We start from the raw sequence: 14,569 nt of genomic DNA on the forward strand, positions 1-14,569 counted from the left end.
GTGACCTGGCACAGCACACTGGAAAGCTTTTTGATTACTTTTAGTAGTTCTTCAGATGATTCTTATACAGCTAGTCTAGGATCTGGTCTTTGGAAAACAGAACCACAGCTTCTCTCTGAGCCAGAATGGTGTTTCATCTGCTTTTATCCATTCATTTCTTTCTTACCTTTCTTACTTTCTAGTGATTGTAACCATCAGAGAAAGGACTACTCAAGGTAGAAACAAAAGAGAAGATCACCTGTAAAGGCAACAAACCAACAGAATCATAAAATGTAGAACCTGGGTAGGAACTCTGAAAACCATTTATACCACAATATACACTCTTACCCCTTTAAGTTATGATTGGCCCACCTCTAGCAAAAACATGACGTTTCTGGTTTGGCCATAGGTTGCAACACTATATTATTATATCCTGGCCCTCTTAACACAATGGTGTTACTGTCTGGCCCTCTAGTAGACAAGGCGCCCAAGATACACGCCTCTAGAAGGCTCTGTTCCTCAAGGTCATCCATGTATATAGACTACAGTGGGAATATCACTCTGGAATTATGTTCACCTGATAGCCCTGTCCTAGGCATTTGAGTTCTTGACTTATGACCTTTTCCAAGCTTCTCATTTTTCAGATCTGCAAATTGAAGTCCAAAAATATATTGGGGCTTACCTAAAATTATATAGCAGGTTGATGACAAAGTTAGGTAAATCTGTTCCGTTCCGTCGCTCAGTCGTGTCCGACTCTATGTGACTCCGTGGACTGTAGCCTACCAGGCTTCTCCGTCCATGGGATTCTTCAGGCAAGAATACTGGAGTGGGTTATCGTTTCCTTCTCCAGGTGATCTTCCCGACCCAGGGATCGAACCCGGGTCTCCCGCATTGGAGGCAGACACTTTAACCTCTGAGCCACCAGGGAAGCTAGGTAAATAACAGATGTGAATTCCTAAGGACAGGCATCTAGCTCAATACAGACATCCACTCAGCAGTCCCAGCTCCAGATAAAATAAGGACAGAGTAATGAGATAAAAGAGACAACCCATTAGAAGTCAGACAAAATATTGTGTCACCAGATTCCTGCCACTGAAGTCTACACTTCCCATACTCCCAATCAATCTGAGGGATCAAAAGCAATGAATTCAATTACACTGCAGTACATATTTCCATTTCAAGAGATTTAGTTACCTGACAGGAGAAGGAAGCAAGGCAATGTTGTTTAGTTAAGAGAAAAGGCAATAGCTTGCTTTATAAGGTTCAAAAGATACATTATTATTCTTAAGATTTGCTCTTAGGTTCTCTATTCCTGGTCATCCTAGAGGTGAAAATGTCTATATTAGGAAATAAGAAAAATCATGGAAGAATCTCAATAATAATAGGATTAACTGATCAATTAAAGACTAATACTTTCAAGATCCATCTAGTCAAGGCTATGGTTTTTCACTCCAGTACTCTTGCCTGGAAAATCCCATGGATGGAGGAGCCTGGTAGGCTGCAGTCCATGGGGTTGTGAAGAGTCGGACACGACTGAGCGACTTCACTTTCACTTTTCACTTTCATGCACTGGAGAAGGAAATGGCAACCCACTCCAGTGTTCTTGCCTGGAGAATCCCAGGGACGGCGGAGCCTGTTGGCTGCCATATATGGGGTCACACAGAGTCGGACATGACTGAAGCGACTCAGTAGCAGCAGCAGCATGTATGGATGTGAGAGTTGGACTATGAAAAAAGCTGAGCGCTAAAGAATTGATGGTTTTGAACTGTGGTGTTGGAGAAGACTCTTGAGAGTCTCTTGGACTGCAAGGAGATCCAACCTGTCCATTCTAAAGGAGATCAGTCCTGGGTGTTCATTGGAAGGACTGATGCTAAAGCTGAAACTCCAATACTTTGGCCACCTCATGTGAAGAGTTGACTCATTGGAAAAGACCCTGATGATGGGAGAGATTGGGGGCAGGAGGAGAAGGGGACGATAGAGGACGAGACGGCTGGATGGCATCACTGATGCGATGAATATGAGTTTGAGTGAACTCCGGGAGTTGGTGATAGACAGGGAGGCCTGGCGTGCTGCGATTCATGAGGTCGCAAAGAGTCGGACACGACTGAGCAACTGAACTGAACTGTCAAGATGTCTTCAGAGAAGTTGGGCAAGAAAACAGAGTAGGTACACTGTGTTCCACACTGAAGTTTGGGCTGGTGGGCAACAATTCTTCATGTATATCTGCTGTTATGAGAAGAGACACTGGCTGCCTTCATTCCAAATAATCTTTAGAAGGACATTTATAGAGAGAACAAACTTGAAGATAGTGATAGCATCTCCCTCCAGAGCAAAGGACACATTTCTTTACTACCCTATGTAATCAAGATAATATTGTCCTCTGGGCCAAAAGACAGGCTCAGAGGAAGGCAGACTTACTGTCCATTGTGCAAGATTCAGGTATCCTATAATAGTTCAGGATTCCTCACTTGCAATGCAGTCCCTGTGTGTGCAGTATTCTCCTCGGTCTCTCCGTGTGACCCAGGGGAACCAATGCAAACATGACGTACAGTCCACTTGCTGTTGTTGTAATAGAGTTCTCTGTTTCTCTATCAGAAGTCTCAGGTCTTCTGGTAGTATTGATGAAACTATAACAAGTAAACATGCTAGCTTGCAAGGAGGTAAAATATTAGAAACATCACAGTTCTTAACATGGGGAAACACCACAAGTTCAGTACAAAAACTAGATTTTCTTTTACCACAGTATGAATATGAAAAGACAAGTTACCTCTTGTTATTCATACAAATACTAATGAAGTTAGTATAAACAGCGAGCTTTTGTTTCCTAGGGCTGCTGCTGCTGCTAAGTCACTTTAGTCGTGTCCGACTCTGTGTGACCCCATAGACGGAAGCCCACCAGGCTCCCCCGTCCCTGGGATTCTTCAGGCAAGAACATTGGAGTGGGTTTCCATTTCCTTCTCCACTGTGTGAAAGTGAAGTCGCTCAGTCGTGTCCAACCCTTAGCGACCCCGTGGACTGCAGCCTACCAGGCTCCTCCATCCATGGGATTTTCTAGGCAAGAGTACTGGAGTGGCTTGCCATTGCCTTCTCCGTTCCTAGGGCTATGTTGCACAGATACCAGACTATTGCATGAGCCTCACTAGAAGAAAGCAAGGAAAATAACCAATTCCTGGGGTGGAATCCAAAGATGCCAGTTGCAAATGCAAGGTATAATATTCTAAAGATGTATCAGGCTGAAGCAACAAGCAAGTAAATAGTGTTTGGTGTAGGGTTAAGAGGGCTGTGCGTGAGTGCTTCATCACTCCTTTGTGTCAGACTCTTGGCAACGCCATAGACTGTAGGCCATGAGGCTCCTCTGTCCATGGGATTTTTCTGGCAAGAATACTAAAGTGGGTTGCCATTTCCTCCTCCAGAAGATCTTCCCAACCCAGGAATTGAACCCATGTCTCTTGCATTGGAAGATGAGTTCTTTACCACTGAACCACCTGGGAAACCCTCTAAGTGGGCTGGAGAAATCCAAATTATCCGAATGGTAGAGGGGCAGCTGCTTCCTGGCAAAGCGATGGACATTATCATTGAGTAAGACAGAGGTCTGAGTGCAAGAAACATAATCTACTCTCAGCCATAAAGTGACTAGGAGGATGAAGAGTGGCTGGAAATAACTATACTATATTAGTAGGACTAATCTAAATTAGGACTTCAGCCCATGAGAGAGACTGCAAAACTAAGCAGGCTTACTGGGCAGAAATAGAATAAGATTTAAAAAAGGATTTCACTTGTAGGACTGGGCTAAAGAGAAACAAGGGAAATATTGAGAGACTTGGAAGCTGCACAGCCGTCAGGACTATCCTTGGCCCATCAGATACTGGCTTTAGACTAAGGTTTAAGATAGCTTTTTTCTCCATCCTGAACTGCCGTGACAGTCAGGTGGGCCTGGACCTGCTGCTGGAGCTTTCTATAGATTCAGTATGAAGATAAAGGCAGAGGGAAAAAAAAACAGAACAAGAGAAAATGTCTCTAGTCAGTAAGAATTATGTCTAGTTTGTAAAATATAGCAGACTAAATATGGTTATGTTTTTCAAAATAGAGAACTGAATCATATGACAGTCCATTCAATCAATGAACCATGCCATTTTTGTTACAGAACCAACTGCTCTGAAGTCAAAATGGAAAGATATGTATAAGGTTTAGATTTGATCTGTGTGGGGCGTATGGCCTTTAAAGACTGATAAAGAGATTTTTTTTTTTAATTGTTCCAACAGAAATTCATTTCTTAGACTCAGAATCCACTGGCCAATTAGTCCTGTGGGGAAGGGCTGGGATAATCATCATGGCATACATGTGTCATGCTGTTGCAAAATCCTTCCTCTTGGTGACCTAGCTACCACTTCAGTCAATGAATTCTAGATCTAAAAAGATGGTTCAGATCTGGAAACTAGACAGAGATAGTGATTTTTATTGGGGAAATTGCTCTTAGTCTCCTGCCCCTGTGTTTCTCTGCCATTATGTATATTCAGCAGTAACCCTGTGGGTTGTCCACCTATTTTGCCCCTGAGAACACCATGTGCATTGAGCATTTTTATAATTCTCTGGAGGTTAAGTCTGCTTGGCTGCCCTTCATGATATCTGGAGGTTAAGTGCCACCACCTGGCCCCTATTACTTCAGGGACCTCTTCTCTCATTTCATCAGAGAGCCACCTCTGTAACGCTGTCTCTATCAGCCCTGCTCTCCCTATCAGCCCTGCTCTCCAGAGGAGAACCACCACTGAGTTTCCTGCTGAAGCTGGTCCTTTTCTCATTATCACATTCCTGATGACCTAGGTAAAGCTTTCAGCAGGTCTCTGGCCTCACATCTTATAGCCACTCCACCATATCCCCTTTTGTAAACATTTTATGTCCCTGCTCTGCTCTCTACCATGGAAATTCAGGCTTGTTTATTTCTATCAGCACAGGCACGCACTTACTCCAGGTCCTAGGTCTCCCCAAAGTGAATCTGTACCAGCCTCTGAGGTCCTTGTCAGAGTATTACATCTTGCCTGCCAATAAAGCTTCCTTAGGTTAACAAGATCTCCCCCATCTAGCCTAATACTCATCTAGTGGTTCCCTCGGTCTAGGACCCTCAATATTCAGGCCCATGGGTGTTCTTCTGGGACATGCTGGCATCTTTGGGGTAGAGCTCCATTCCTCCCTTATAAGGTCCAGCATGTCTCTAGCTGTGTTAAGCTAAAAATTAGCCCTAGTTATTGATCTGGTAGCCAGAAGTGGAAGTAGGAAGAGATCCTGGGGTGGCAGGGGTGGGTTGTCTTTCCCTAAGGAAATGAGTTTGGTTTCTAGTTTTCTGCCAACTAGTATATATAGGCCCCTTTGTAAATTTTGCCAAAGCCATCTTCTATATACTTAGTTTTTAATTGTTAACTGTTCTCAGCTTTACATTAATCCTTTGTAGACAATCAAAATAACAGTACCAGCCAATTCCATTTTTCTCCCCACACACTTTCAAAGCCTGAATCATTGCATCTTCAACTCACCTCCACCAAAATATTCTCTTACATCACCACCAGGGAAGACTTTAGCAACTGGTCCACTGTCTGGTGCCAGGGACTATCCCACGTCACCCCGTCTCACCACCTGCTTTCTCAGAACAATCTGGGCCTGCTGTGTCAGTAAACTCCTCCCTGAAGCAGACACTGAGAATGGGTTAGGAATGCAAAAGTCTAACATTCTGAAAGGCGAGGAAGAGCAAGATTGGGCAAGAAAAGCCAGCCAACCATAGTGTAGTTCCATAGTCTGCATTTTGCAGTAGAGGTGCCAAATCCTGGTGGAAGAGGCTAGACCCTTCACCCCAATCTTGCTCAGCCATTAGTGGGGACCCCTCCCCAAAAAGATGTGAGTTCACAAGTGAAGTGGGTGTGAAGAAAGCTAACAGCTAACCATGTCCCTCCCTCCAGCAGGGTAACTTGAAAGTGGAGTCAGGGGGACCATCTCTCAGTGTTTGGCCATGCTGTTGTCTTCAGTTCTCACTGCACAAATGCCAATGGCATGCAAGCTTTCATGATTCTTAGTAGTTAGTCCCTACTTGCTTTTACCTTGAGGTTCTTAGAGTTGTGGCAACTAGTATTGCTAAAAATGTTGAATGTGGCTTTTGCTTCTGCTTTCTAGTCTATTTTTTATGGAGGAATTTAGGAAGACCCCAAACTCAGGCTGCCATTGATTCCATCTTCCCAGAATTAGGTAGAGGTTTTATTTTTTAATTTACACTTTCAAAGTAAAAATGTAGAACCTTCAATGAAAAACTTGATATCTGCTTTAGCATTTATGCTGAATCAAGCAGCTGAAAGAATGTCATCAGGAAAGAAGACATTTAAAATAGAAGATTAAATTGCAAGTTATTATGCAGCTTTTTTTTTTTTAACCAAGAAAGTGATGTGCCTGAAACTGACTCAAAGAATAATGAAATGACCTTGTACCTTCCTTCTTTCTGTCACATTTCACAGCTAATAATATAAAGTCTGAAAGACACAAATTACATAGAAATGGGGGACTACAGTGAAGGATAAATACAGTGGTCAAATAAAAAGGACAATCTGAATTTGCACAAATGTTCACTTTTGAAAGTGGAAAAAAGTTTATGCTTGTTATTTCACACAAATGGATTCACCTAACCATAATTAAAGGCTCTGGCCAATTAAAGATGTAATAAAACCACAGACAGCTAGCTGTAAAATGAAAAGAAGAAGAACAACCCTCCTGAGGAGTTGTAAGGTTACTTATGGCTCTGTTTTAGATCTTGGACTCTGAGAAAATAATGAATCTCAGGACTTTGATGGTTTTGCCCAAATTTCTTTCAGAGTATTTTCTTCCTTTTAGGACTTTCTTGCCCTCATGTGTATGGCAGGTGCCATCAGATGTGTAGCATGTGTGATTCCCATATGAAATGTAGCCTCTGAGGACCTGAGTTGCCTTTCCCCTTCCAGGCCCATCCATTCAATCAAGTCTTTCAATTTGGGTAAGAGTCAGGATGGCTCAACGGGAGGTGAAGGAATTTTGGCAACACCAAACACACTCAGGTTCCCCTTTAATGGGGCTTCCCAGCTGGTACAGTGGTAAAGAATCCGCCTGCCAACACAGGAAACCCAGGTTCAATCCCTGGTTCGGGAAGATCCTCTGGAGGAGGAAATGGCAACCCAAGTATTCTTGCCTGGAGAATCTCATAGACAGAGGAGCCTGGCAGCCTACAGTCTAGAGGGTCACAAAGAGTCAGACAGAACTTAGGGACTCAACAACAAAAGCACTTAGCAGAGAAGAATTGGGCAAGTGACTTAATTGGCTTAAGGCCTCTGAGCCTCAGTTTCCTCTTCTATTAAAATGAAGATTACACACATTATCTTTTAGATGGATTAAAATAATGAGTTCAGTTCAGTCACTCAGTTGTGTCTGACTCTTTGCAACCCCATGAGCCTCAGCACACAAGGCCTCCCTGTCCATCACCAACTCCTGGAGTCCACCCAAACCTATGTCCATTGATATCGGTGATGCCATCCAACAATCTTATCCTCTGTTGTCCCCTTCTCCTCCTGCCCTCAATCTTTCCCAGCATCAGGGTCTTTACCCATGAGTCAGCTCTTCGCATCAGGTGGCCAAAGTATTGGCGTTTCAGCTTCAACCTCAGTCCTTCCAATGAATACCCAGGACTGATCTCCTTTAGGATGGACTGGTTGGATCTCCTTCAGTCCAAGGGACTTTCAAGAGTCTCCTCCAACACCTTGGTTCAAAAGCATCAATTCTTCAGCACTCAGCTTTCTTCACAGTCCAACTCTCACATCCATACATGACCACTGGAAAAACCATAGCCTTGACTAGACGGACCTTGGTTGGCAAAGTAATGTCTCTGCTTTTTAGTATGCTGTTTAGGTTGGTCATAACTTTCCTTCCAAGGAGTAAGCATCTTTTAATTTCATGGCTGAACTTACCATCTGCAGTGATTTTTGAGCCCAGAAAAATAAAGTCAGCCACTGTTTCCACTGTTTCCCCATCTATTTGCCATGAAGTGATGGGGCCGGATGTCATGATCTTAGTTTTCTGAATGTTGAGCTTTAAGCCAACGTTTTCACTCTCCTCTTTCACTTTCATCAAGAAGCTCTTTAGTTCTTCTTCACTTTCTGACATAAGGGTCGTGTCATCCACATATCTGAGGTTATTGATATTTCTCCTGGCAAACTTGATTCCAGCTTGTGCTTCCTCCAGCCTAGCGTTTTGATAAGTATTTAATCACCTGACACATCATAGATGTTTAATAAATGCTTATCATTGTTATAAATCATTTCATCTCCTATTAGTTTGAAAAAATATTATAAACACTACCTCAAATTATTTCTATGTAAATGTCAGTAAAAATATTCTACATATATTTCTACCAAAAAGGGCAAAAGCTTTTTGACTGTCATGCAGACACAGACCTGTATGGGAAACAGTCAAAGGAGGAACAGGACTAGTAGACTGGTGACTGAATGTTGGAAACCATTTTACACTGGGCATGAAGAGGTAACAGAAGCAACATAAAAACTTTATTTTAAAAAAGGCCTTTTGCCCTACTTAAAATATTTGAAGACCAGACTCAGCATCTGTATAAATAGAGAAAAAGATAGCAATAAAAAGCATGTTGGTATCTTCTTGGTTTTCATTCCTCTGAAGTACTAACAATATTATCTAAATGTAGCTGATAGAAATTGGATAATCAAGAATGAAAATGTTTGCCTTTAAATTTCCCAGCAAAATATTCAACCCTGTCATCCCATTAAAATTTTGGCTTTGGTTTTCAGTTTTATAAGTTGTTGTCGTTAAGATGTAACTGAAACTCATGATTATATTAGAAATTCATATCTATAATCATGAGTACACCAATTCAAAAATATTTATTTAGACTGTTGAAACATTTCTTTGTCCACTGCTGCTACTTTTGTGAGTTTATGATATTGTAAGAAAAGAAAGCATTATGACAGTATTTATCTTGCCAAGAATAAATGTCAAAGTCATATCTGCAAGAACACTGAACTATTTATTGAAAGCCAGCTGCTAAATGCAAATTAACACCTATAAAGAAATATCTGACAACTTCTCTGAATATTAGTAAGTATGAACCTAGAAGTTGATGGATGTTCATAGATGTTCATATAAGAAATAATATATATCTGTAGATATGATATGGTAGTAAACACAAATCTCAGAATGAGATAAACTGGATTTTATTTTTTTAATAATTTATTTTTAAAATAATTTTATTTATTTTTAATAATTTATTTTTCAATGTATATTAATAAGTAGATATTGATTCCTCACCAAATACTATATAATAATTAGGAATAGCTAACAATGAAATGGATAACTTCAGGAGGTAATAAGCTCACTGACAGTAAAAGGTTTAAAAGAAAGCTAGATGTTCATCTGTCAAGGGGGCTTCAAGGGAATCCATACATTAGATCAGAACAAAGATATAAAAGATTTCCTGCCCCAGGTGATTGGTAGGGACTGCCCGTATCTCTTTATGGAGGATATTTCTGAAGCTACAGGTTCGTTAGGGAAGAATGCCATGTTCTCTTAGAAAATTCTGTCCAAGACAAAGGAGTGAGACATTTATTCACCATTTATCCACCAGGTTTACTTTTACTGTGTGCTCAGTCATGTCTGACTCTCTGCGACTCCATGAACTGTAGCACACCAGGCTCTTCTGTGCATTACCCAGGCAAGAATACTGGAGGAGGTTGCCTTTTCCTCCACCAAGGGATCTTCCCAACCCAGGGATCTAACCCATGTCTCTTGTGTCTCCTGTATTGGCAGACAGATTCTTTACCACTGCACCACCTGAAAAGCCTTTGCTTTTACTACCATATTATATTCACAAATATTATTAGTTACCTCAGTCTAGTAGTAGCTCTAGGTAACAAACATTAACAAGTGCCATCAATAAACTACATTAATAAATACATAGCACTGACTATGTATTCTAAGCACATTATCTGATCTTCTCAATAGCTCTGTGCAATATGGGCTGTTACTATCCTTCTTCTATCCATAAAGGAAACTGAGTAATAGAGATGTTAAATAATTCACCAGGTGAACATTAAATAGTAGGGTTAGGATATGAATGTCATTCCATCTGAATCAAGGCCCTGCTTATTCACTCCCTAAGAAGACATGTTAGGTCCTGCCAGGCTCAGCAAACAGAAAACTGAGCCCACCAACAAATGTCCTGCTTTGCTATCCCCTGTACTTAGACCCTTATATATTCTAATGGACAGCACCTGTTCTAATAGAATCAATGTCCAGATCCCTGTCCTGTCCACATCCCTGAGTCCCTGGGTAAGTTGTCTAATATCCTATGTCCTTATCCTGGACCCACCTTCTCTCTGCTAGGTTCTTCCTCAGTCTAAACTCTTATCCCAACCCACTCTCTGTGGATACTACAGCTTTGTCTGTGTCCTTGTTGTCTGTACCACCCCAGAGGGTAGATGAGATCAGAGCTCCCCTCCATCTCCAGGCTGCCTGGCCTGCTGCAGATAACTAAGCCTCTGGGGCTTTGATCCAGAATAGGATGAGACAACCTCTGAAGGTACTTCCACCTCTAAGATTCTACCCTCTGAACCTGAGTATTCATAAGGTAGGAGAGTATATTTTTAAAAAAGAAACAAGGTTATCTTGTAGTCCTAGGTTGTACTGAGTCAATATAAGGATATTGAAAGAATAGACTGTGTTGACAGTTAAAGGAACATTAAGAATTTCACAGGGAGCACTTCTCTTCTTGCCCTGAAGCCTGGGCAGGGACAAACACTGAAATAAGCCGGCTCCAGGTCAGTCTTGACAGCCTGGAACAAGAGGGTAGCCTTTTTGTATTAGCTGAGTAACACCTGAATTCTCTTGCCAGGAAGCACAACTTTTAGAGACAGCCCCAAACAAAACTGAGATGTAAATGGTGACCATCAATATAGCCAATCCCTTCTACTCTCTGCCCCTTGCCCTACTTCTCCTCCAATTTTGCACAATGTTGTGAAAATATTTCTTAGGCTAGGAGTTAGACCCCCCTTGGACTGCAAGGAGATCCAACCAGTCCATTCTAAAGGAGATCAGTCCTGGGTGTTCATTGGAAGGACTGATGCTAAAGCTGAAACTCCAATACTTTGACCACCTCATGCGAAGAGTTGACTCACTGGTAAAGACTCCGATGCTGGGAGGGATTGGGGGCAGGAGGAGAAGGGGACGACAGAGAATGAGATGGCTGGATGGCATCACCGACTCAATGGACATGAGTTTGAATGAACTCCGGGAGTTGGTGATGGACAGGGAGGCCTGGTGTGCTGTGATTCATGGGGTCGCAAAGAGTTGGACACAACTGAGCGACTGAACTGAGGAGTTAGTCTTAAGTAGAAATCTAAGCTCTACCACTTACCAATAATGGGCAAGTGATTTAAATTCCCTGAACCTTAACTTCTCAGTCTGCAGAATGGATAAGCTGTTTATCCCTGTATAATTTCAATAAATATTTTCATGATTCCCTCTTTCTTATTCCTTGCTTCAGCCCAGTCTGTAAGGACCAGAAAGCTTCCTACTGCTCTCTAGTTTCTCAGTGTTTTCTTCTCAAATCTCTCCCCTCACTTGTCACTTTATCACATGGATCTGCAGACTCCAGTTACCTTTCTTCCTCTTTACTTACTACTTATAAGAATACTGGTTACTTAATCCTAGTATGTGATCTTCATATAAGAGAAAAAAAATAAAGAAAAAACTTAAGAGTCTTACTGGCTTGCCAAATACCATCCATACCTTGAGAGTTTAAAGTCTAGAAAGCAGATGCCATGGTCTGTGTAACCCTGTCTAGAGAATGTCAGATGCCCTCAGTTTCCGTTCCATTCCGTTCCGTTCAGTCTCAGTCGTGTCCGACTCTTTGTGACCCCATGAATCACAGCACGCCAGGCCTCCCTGTCCATTACCAATTCCCGGAGTTCACCCAAACTCATGTCGATCGAGGCGATGATGCCATCCAGCCATCTCATTCTCTGTTGTCCCCTTCTCCTCCTGCCCCCAATCCCTCCCAGCAGTGAAAAGTTTGGCTTGAAACTTAACATTCAGAAAACAAAGATCATGGCATCTGGTCCCATCACTTCATGGGAAATAGATGGGGAAACAGTGGAAACAGTGTCAGACTTTATTTTTTGGGACTCCAAAATGCAGATGCTGATTGCAGCCATGAAATTAAAAGACGCTTACTCCTTGGAAGGAAAGTTATGACCAACCTAGATAGCATAGTAAAAAGCAGAGACATTACTTTGCCAACCAAGGTCCATCTAGTCAAGGCTATGGTTTTTCCTGTGGTCATGTATGGATGTGAGAGTTGGACTGTGAAGAAAGCTAATCGCTGAAGAATTGATGCTTTTGAACTGTGGTGCTGGAGAAGACTCTTGAGAGTCCCTTGGACTGCAAGCAGATCCAACCAGTCCATTCTAAAGGAGAGCAGTCCTGGGTGTTCATCGGAAGGACTGACTAAAGCTTAAACTCCAATACTTTGGCCACCTCATGTGATGAGTTGACTCATTGGAAAAGACTCTGATGCTGGGAGGGATTAGGGGCAGGAGGAAAAGGGGACGACAGAGGATGAGATGGCTGGATGGCATCACCAACTCGATGGACATGAGTCTGAATGAACTCCGTGAGTTGGTGATGGACATGGAGGCCTGGCGTGCTGTGATTCATGGGGTTGCAAAGTGTCGGACACAACTGAGTGACTGAACTTGAACATATCTGAATGACTTATCCAAATTGCAAATTTAGCATGTCATACCTAACGTATCTACACCACAAGAAAATCCTAATGTTTCCATCTAATCTAGGATTAAGTTTTGTAGTCACCCTCAACTCTTCTCATTTCATTATATGTAAAAACCTGTTGTTAAGTCCTGTAAATTTTCTCATTGTTTCTGCTTCCTTACTGCTCTTTCCATCACTGGTATCTCTCTATTCAAATCTACAATACATACTGCTATTAGATAAATCTTTCTTAATCTCAGCATCAATAACAACATCAATTGAACATTTAATGATGATCTACTTTGTACAATGAGCAACATCATTATTTTATCAGATTCTCATAACTCTTGGAATTAGGCACTAAAAATCATCATTTTTATTGTGGAGAGGAGATAAAAGTTTCAATGAATTTAATCCTACACAAGGAAATGCACCACAAAAAGAGCAGACTTTGTGTTTACATCAAGGTCTATCAGAGGCCCACACCCAGGTGCTAAATCGTCCAGCTGTCAAAAGCCATCAAGTGCTCCTCTGTCTGCTTTCTTCACCTGGCACTGTATTCCCTCATCAGTGAATCCCCAGTATACCTTCCCAGCTTTCCTTCTCACTGTTCTCTTCCAAACAGCCTACAATTCAATCAGAATCTATCCTCCGCATTCCAACCCTCTTAATTCATTGCAACCTATAAGCTTTGTTTAGACTCTCTCCAGTGTAACTCTCCATTTCAGCTTCTACCCATTTTCCAAGACCAACTTCAAAGGCCTCTTCTCTCCATAAAACCCTGGTTTGTTTTCCAGGTTAAGTGGAATCTCTCCATCCTCTGACTGTGTGCAATATTATGCTTTCAACCCTTGAGAAATGTCTCATTTTGTGCTTTATATTATTGTCCTTCTGCTCTGCTCTTATGAAACTAGAATGTAAAATCCTTGAGGATATGGACTGATCCTGACCTATCTGGTTGCTACCCTTTTATCAGAACCCCTAGAATTATATACTAGACAATCAATGAAGAGTCAATTCAACTGAACTAAATCTTTGGGGTCCAAGGATTCTGAAGCAAATGGGCAATGGGGCTCACCCCTGATTTTATTTTAGCCTTTTTATTCATAAAGCAATTCTTTGATCTTTTTAAAATCTCAGTTCTACTATTTTTCAGCATTTCTTTCATCTCAAGGAGACCCCTCCTCAGTGAATCAAGTCACTCTGGTCACAGTTTAAAGAACTGGCACTTTTATTCCAAAGCACTGATGTCTCTTTCTATAAAGCCCAAATAACCTTGAACTCTCATTCTGCCATTTCCTGTCATGCTCCTTTCCAATACAATTAGTAAATCAAAGGGAAACCGTTTTTAAAGTGCTTATCTTTTAGGTGAGAACACTTTGATGAAAAAAGACACCGTGGTTTTTTTTTTTTTTTTTGCTAGTCATTTTGTTGTTGTAAGCCAGAACCCCTGCGGAATTCTACTGAATATAGTTTAGTTGTAGCTTTTTGCAATTTAACATCATTTATAATCTCTATAAATAATTGTGAATTAAGTATGCAATGTATATCAGAAATATTCCTTTCATTTCTCTTACATAATGTTTAAAATATTTTTCCAAACAGTGCAATGCATCTTTTACTAGAGCAGTGCTTTGCCTAAATGTGGAATTTAAAGATACTCCTATGTGACTCTTTAGGTGACCTGGTTCTTGGTGGCACTTTATGTAAACCTACTGCGGTAAATTCAGACCAAGAGTTCAAAACTAGTTGTATGGATTGGCCAAGCTGGGTCATTACTAACAGCCACGTGTAA

Source organism: Moschus berezovskii, chromosome 3, assembly GCF_049115385.1.
Source record: "Moschus berezovskii isolate FMDL1 chromosome 3, NW_MosBer_1.0, whole genome shotgun sequence".
NCBI lineage: Eukaryota > Metazoa > Chordata > Mammalia > Artiodactyla > Moschidae > Moschus > Moschus berezovskii.